The sequence below is a fragment of the Alligator sinensis genome, unplaced genomic scaffold, assembly GCF_000455745.1.
Source record: "Alligator sinensis unplaced genomic scaffold, ASM45574v1 scaffold208_1, whole genome shotgun sequence".
Lineage (NCBI taxonomy): Eukaryota > Metazoa > Chordata > Crocodylia > Alligatoridae > Alligator > Alligator sinensis.
In genome coordinates this window covers 592791-599234 of record NW_005842815.1, presented here as the reverse complement: position 1 = coordinate 599234, position 6444 = coordinate 592791, and positions in this window count along the sequence as shown.

Here is a 6444-nt window from a genome sequence, read left to right as displayed (position 1 = left end):
CATTGGAATCTGCAGCGGGGCCTGATCACCTTTTGATGGCACTAATCCCAAAGACTGCAGTTTCTAAATCACTTCAACAATCCATAATCTCCTTTGGGTGTCTGCTTTTTAATAAGGAAAAGCCTGAGCTGCACATGTGAATGGTGTCCCATCTTTAGGATAGATGCTTCCTGAGAGTGAGTAATTGTGGAGCTGGTCAGGGTGATGGGGAGCTCGTTTGTGTGAACTCTGGTCCTGCTCTGTTACTCTTCCCTAGGAGCAAGCTGAACTTCTCCCTAGATAACCCTTGTCTTCCAGGATTTGCCTTGCCTATAACAGGGTTACTGCCATATGAAGTGATCTCACTAGGTGCTTTTTTTCAGAACAAGTCCTGATATATGTAGCTGTATTCAGCCGGGCAGGAATTGTAAGCAGCTTATATTTAATGGAAGTGTGCAAAAAGTGCCTGGATCTGTCCATGTGAATGTCTTTACTGAGAAGGGTAGTGGCCTGAGCTGGGCTAACTAAATGCTTTTTATCTACTGTAACAGCACTGTTTTGAGGCTTCAGCTTTAACCTGATATGCAGGTCATGTGCATCAAATATTATACATGCAGCTGTTTTTGTTTAAGAAGGAGAACTGAGATGAAGCAAGCCTGAGATTTGCAGCTACATTGTGGGTAGCCAGCATAGTGGCTGATTTCCCTGACTTCTTTTTCTTTAAGCAGTAATCCTGCAGAAGTTTGCAGTGTCCTTCCAAAAGCTCTCCTTGAACAGTGAGAGAAAAGTGGTTTCTTGTCCCTATCTCCCTCACTTGGCCACACTCTCCAAATAGGATCATAAGAATTTGAATTCTAGCAGATAGATCCCCTTCCCAAGAATTTAACTGAACATGAATGGCCAAAACAGACTGTTCCTCCTCCATGTTATTATAGTTAGGAGGATGGAAAATACATCGGAAGCATCTGAAAAACTGCTTGGAAATAATCTTTTTTTTTTTTTTTCTTTCTCATGGGATAAAAGCCCAAGAAATTCTTATGATTGAGTTCATTATAATATTCCCTTGCTGTTAGCAGTGGTACAAACTGTCATAAGTCTTGGCAAAGGGATAGTGACTTAAAAATAACACTCTCTAGAGAGTTTGTTTTGCTGCTTTTGAAAAACAACTGGAGTGGTCATTCACAGCAGAACTCTTGGCAAGTGCCAACATGCATCTGCTGGCTCTAGATTAATCCTGTTACAGAGCTCTGGTTAATGAATGTTGCAGCCCACTATGTAGAATAATTTATGATTTAGAACAACATGTATACATGTGGGTGATAGCGTTTCAAGCCTGAACAAACAAACTGAGCAGTGAGAGGACTAGAGGTAAAAATGCCCGTCTTACCACAATCAATTGCTTCCACAGAGAGTACTCTTCAAACTGAAATGTGGTAGTAAAAAAACACATTAATAACCTTGCATCTGTGCTTTCTCAAGTGTAGGAAGTGAAGGGCCAAGTAATCTAGGGAGAAGCTTCCATTGCGAACCACTCAGTCAGCCTTTACAATATCTCTCTGGTCACTCTGAATATGATCTTTTCAATCCCAGACTATCAAAAGTGCCAATACGCAATCAGTTTATCGTGAGGAAAAAAGAAGATGGTGCTTCCCTAAATGTCAGTTGCTCTGCAGTAGCACCATGTAGTCACCACTGTACCCTTGTGGGGGACTTAGTGGGTGACATAACTGTTAAACTCTTAACGAAAGAGAAGTAAATGTATTTACCCGTGGTATGTACTATAGTCCTGTTGATTTCTTTGTCTTTTGAGCTCTGCCACTGACAGTGGGTGCCAATGAGCAATAGACTCCAGGCTTGTAGGCTGCTAATCTTGTCAGATGCTTTTAATTGCTTCATGAGCATCAGAGCTAACAGCTGCTCTGCAAAAGCTCTCTGCTGCCTTTTTTTGCAAAGTGCTACACATGTCACTGAGCTATGTCACAAACAGTAGTACAGTATTGTTACCCCATGTTCCTGTAAGATTTTAAGGTACCTGCTCTCATTTTATCGCACACTGTGATGTGTGTGTATAACTTCTATATACACAACCAGTACCTTGAGGGGCACCTATCTGCTGCAAGGGAAATGGGGGAGGGGGGAAGGGAGGACGTAAACTCAAGATGCAGTGAGAGAAGACTTTCCCCACCTCAGAATTTATTACTAATGTTTTTGCCTTTGGGTCACCACCTCTCTTGAACCAATCTCACAGCAAACCTCCCCACCCTGTCCCAACATTAGGCACAGTTCCACAGCCATCTGCCCTCTTAAACTGCTTCCCAGGCATGCTGCAGAGACACCCAAGTTAGCTTTGTACATGCTGGCTTTGTGGCATCAGTTCTGTCTCGGCACTAAACCAGTTGAGCTGCCCCCTGTTTGGGAGGCGGCGTGTGCAGAGGAGCGTGGAATCTATTCTAGTGTGTGAAGAATTGGGGGAGGTCAACTCCTGCATTCATCCTTGCCACCCCAGCCCCTATGTGACCTACTGACTGAAAACCCCTACTCTAAGCTACAGTCCCACTGATAATTGTGTCTTTCTAGCGTACAAGCATTTAAATTGCTTTCAGACCAGACCTATGCTGCAGAGTTGCTGGCCCAACTGTCAGTCCGGGACTTGATGTAAGATCCATGACTGACAAACCAGGAAAACTGTGTATTGTTGCCAGGACAAGCTGTGTCTACTGGCATAGTTATTCCAAGGGCAGACCTAGCCTTCACTTCCAAAAATAACTAATGCCAGAACTGAATGACCTTATTCTCGAACCGTTAACATGCTAGAACAGGCCAAATTCATTCTGAGTGCAGCATCACATTTCAAAAGTCTGAGTCTCAAATACGTTTTCTTGGCTATAGACATTCTGAACTTTGTAGTGCAGGTTTAAGGCATAAACTTTTTTACACTTTTAATTTTGAAAGAGACTTTTTTTTCCCCTGTTTCTAGCCTTTTATTCTAGAATACATGTAGGTGGTGATTTGCTGCTGTTTTAATAATAACTATCTACTGTAGATATCCAGCTATATTTGACAAGATAAAATTCAACAATCCTAAAATGTTCCTGAGCTTTGAAGTATATCATGAGATTTGCTTTTGTACAGAGCTATATGTTTAGCAAGTTGTTGTTCTTATTTTTTTAAACAAAGGCATAAGAAGTCCACTTCCATAGCAATGGTTTCAGCAGGTTATTAATGGCAAGAATTACTGAAATGCTCCAATAACTCAAAAGTGCATGGTGGCTTTTTAGAACCTACAAGTCTGTATGCTGATTTTATTCACTAGCTTATTAAATTGGGCCTGTTTCTTCTGTCAACCTTTTAAGTCATGGAAATGTAAAATGCTACCAAATCAGGCTGTTTTTTTTGCTTGGTTGTTTTTTTTTGTGCAATATTTTAAAACAGTATTTGCACCATGACAGAGTACTGAATCCATAAAAAAAAATAGGGCCCTTGTTTGCCATGAACATATAGCATGTATGTATTCAGTATAGATCTGCATCTGTTACAAGCAGAGAGCTATTCAGTATTCTGTCCCAGCAGTAACAGTGGATAAATTCTAAATGGCTATGCAGTACCATCAATTGGGAAGACTTGCATAGCATATGTTGACTAGTGATATGTATAAACAGTGGCATTAGTGGTGCCTAATAGCTCTTTATGGGAAATACAGATTATTTGATTTTATCCTTGGATATTCTTCTTTTGTAAATGTATCTGTAAACTGTCTATCCACTGAAATAGCTATATATTCTATTGGAGCAATTGGGGTGGGCACTAGGAACAAAGTATGGTGGTGCTTGATTTTGATTTTAATATTGTCTCTTTTCCCACCCTCTCAGTACTGTGATTATTGGTCATTTGCTTGAAAACAAAGCTTGCTGAACCTCTGACTCTGGATTCTGGAAAGCCTCTAATTTTGTTAGATGTTTATTTCATGCACAGTTGGTTAGGGGTATTTTATTCAACATGTATGGGGCAGGCCTTGCACATGAGAGACAAGCTGCTTATCTGAGGCTGGGGGAGAGGGGTTTATAAGTTGCTTATCTGAGGCTGGGAGGATGGGGAGGGGTCTTTGCGAGTGACAGTAGACTTTGGGTCATCAGTATTCTTTCATAACACAAATGTAAGTTTATGGCTACCGGATGCATGCAATTCGTTTCTAGACTATATCCATTAATTTGGGGTTATTTATGCTGTTTCCTGGAAATAGCATTTCCTGCTGGGGGTTGTTATTTTTTTTACTTGCAGGTATTTGAATAACACCTAAGGTCACCAGGACTGAACTGAACCATGATGCTGAAAGAGACTATAAGAGATCTTTGTGGCCAGTGAACCTACTTCCCTGTGTTCACAGGAAGCCATTTATTCAAAGGGTCCACACGATTGTTCACTCTCACTCTTGTCATGCCACTGCCACAAAACATCCTATGGTATAGAGTAGTGGTTTTCAACCTTTTTCATTTGCAAACCTTTAAAAAAAAAATTCAAATGGAGGTACAGACAGTGTGGGTATATACTTACTTTTGATTAATCATAGTCCTCTTTTGAGGACCCCTTAGACATGGTCTGCTGACCACAGGTTGAAAACCACTATTATAGAGGTAGAGTAGAGACCAAAGCACTTCCAATGCCTTAAGTTGCTATGGCAGAACATTTGCTAGGTTAACCTATGTGCTCAGGTAGTTCTAGACAGAGGACCAAGCTTGGGCTATGGAAGAAGGCAAAAACTGATGGTCCTCATCAATCTGATTTGAAAGGAAGGAGGAGAAAAAGCTTTCCTGCCCTCCAGTTTTCTTCCCATATGTATTTGAATGCATTTATATATAGTTAGCTTCACTGTTTATCCTACCCCCGTTTGTGGGGGTGTTTCCCACAGTGACAATAGAGAGAGATTTTAACCAAGTAGAAAGGTGCAATTCTTTTCTCTCTTTTCTGTATCCCAGTACTTCTTAAGAGACGGACATAGCCATGCTCTCTTTGTCCCATCTCCGTGTTGCAAGATCAATGGAACAGTAGGATATCGGAGTTGAAAATGCGGTTTAGACTTGAGCATTTTACAAAAAGAACCCTACTTACCATGAAAAGAACATTCTGGCTTTCCCGTGGCTTTCTGCAAGTGGAAATCAGACATCCTAAAATTGTTGACCAGACCTATGCATGTGTATGCTTAGAGACCACATAAATATACTAGGGGAAAGTAGAGGATGACTTGTGGGCTATGTTTTAACTCTGGCTGTTCAGAAAGTATTAATATCTGGGCTGAAGCTCTGGAATGAGGTTGTTCCAACCCTACAAAGGAGAGGAAATGCAGAAAGCTGTTGGAACCTGCTGGTGGCCTTGGTGCTGACCACAAGCTAGATCTGTTCTTACTCATTTTCAGGCCTGCACGTGTCACCGTGGCCAAATGGGTTTGTTGCAGTCCTGATCACTAAAATGCAGGGCCTTCCTGTGTGTGCATTTGTTGAGCGGGTTTTAGGTTTTGAATTTTTCTCAAGTTCAAATGGTTGTTTAGGCTGGCTTAGTTGTTTCAGTTGTATTCCCTGAATTCAGATAAATGCATAACTATTGGAGGGAAAAGGAAGACTCAGTGGCAGCCCCTCGCATAGATGCCTTGGCTGTTGCACCTTTCTCTCACTTGCTCCAGACCCACACCTCCAGCATGTAGGAAGCTTGTTCTGAGGAACTGCCAAATTTTTGTTCAGGATCAACTAAATGCTACCATAAATAAGGTCCTATACCTGTCCTAAAACACTGCAGCTTCCTACTAATGAAGGGTAGCTATATTTGGTGCAGTGCACATGCATGCACACATCAAAAGAATTTAAGGTTTTTAAATACTTAACCCTAATTCTAGCATTTAAATTTTGTTGTACAACCTTAATTTGGCCCCCTTGTGCGCACACATTATGCTGTAGCCACTAGTTGCATGATCACACTTGTTTTTTTCTCCTCTCCCACAAAAACCCTGCCTCCTTTCATTGAGGAACCTAGAGAAAGGGAATTTTATTTGTATTTCCTACAGCAGGGGCAGGCAAAATATGTCTGCAGGCCGGATCCAGCCTGTGGAGAGTTTTTGTCTGGCCCGCAGTGGGTCCCTTGGTCCCGCCTGGCCGAGGTGCTGCTTGGTCATGGAGCATCCTGCTGCCCCCTGGGGATGCAGTGTGGTTGGGGCAGCTTTGCGGCTGGACTGCCTTTCATGCTGGGGCTGCGTGCTGTTGGCAGTGGTAGGGAGGCCCCGCAAGGTGTACGGGCTTTGGGCTGGTGTGGGGCGGGTGCTGACTGGCTGTGAGGGGGTGCCATGCACACCCATGTACCTTCAAACCCCTCATCTGCAAAACCTACAACCACATCCTCCCTTACAGAGTCTCACACCTCACAAATACCGTACTTACCCACACCCTGCCCCATACTCCTCCCCACTCATCTGCACACCTC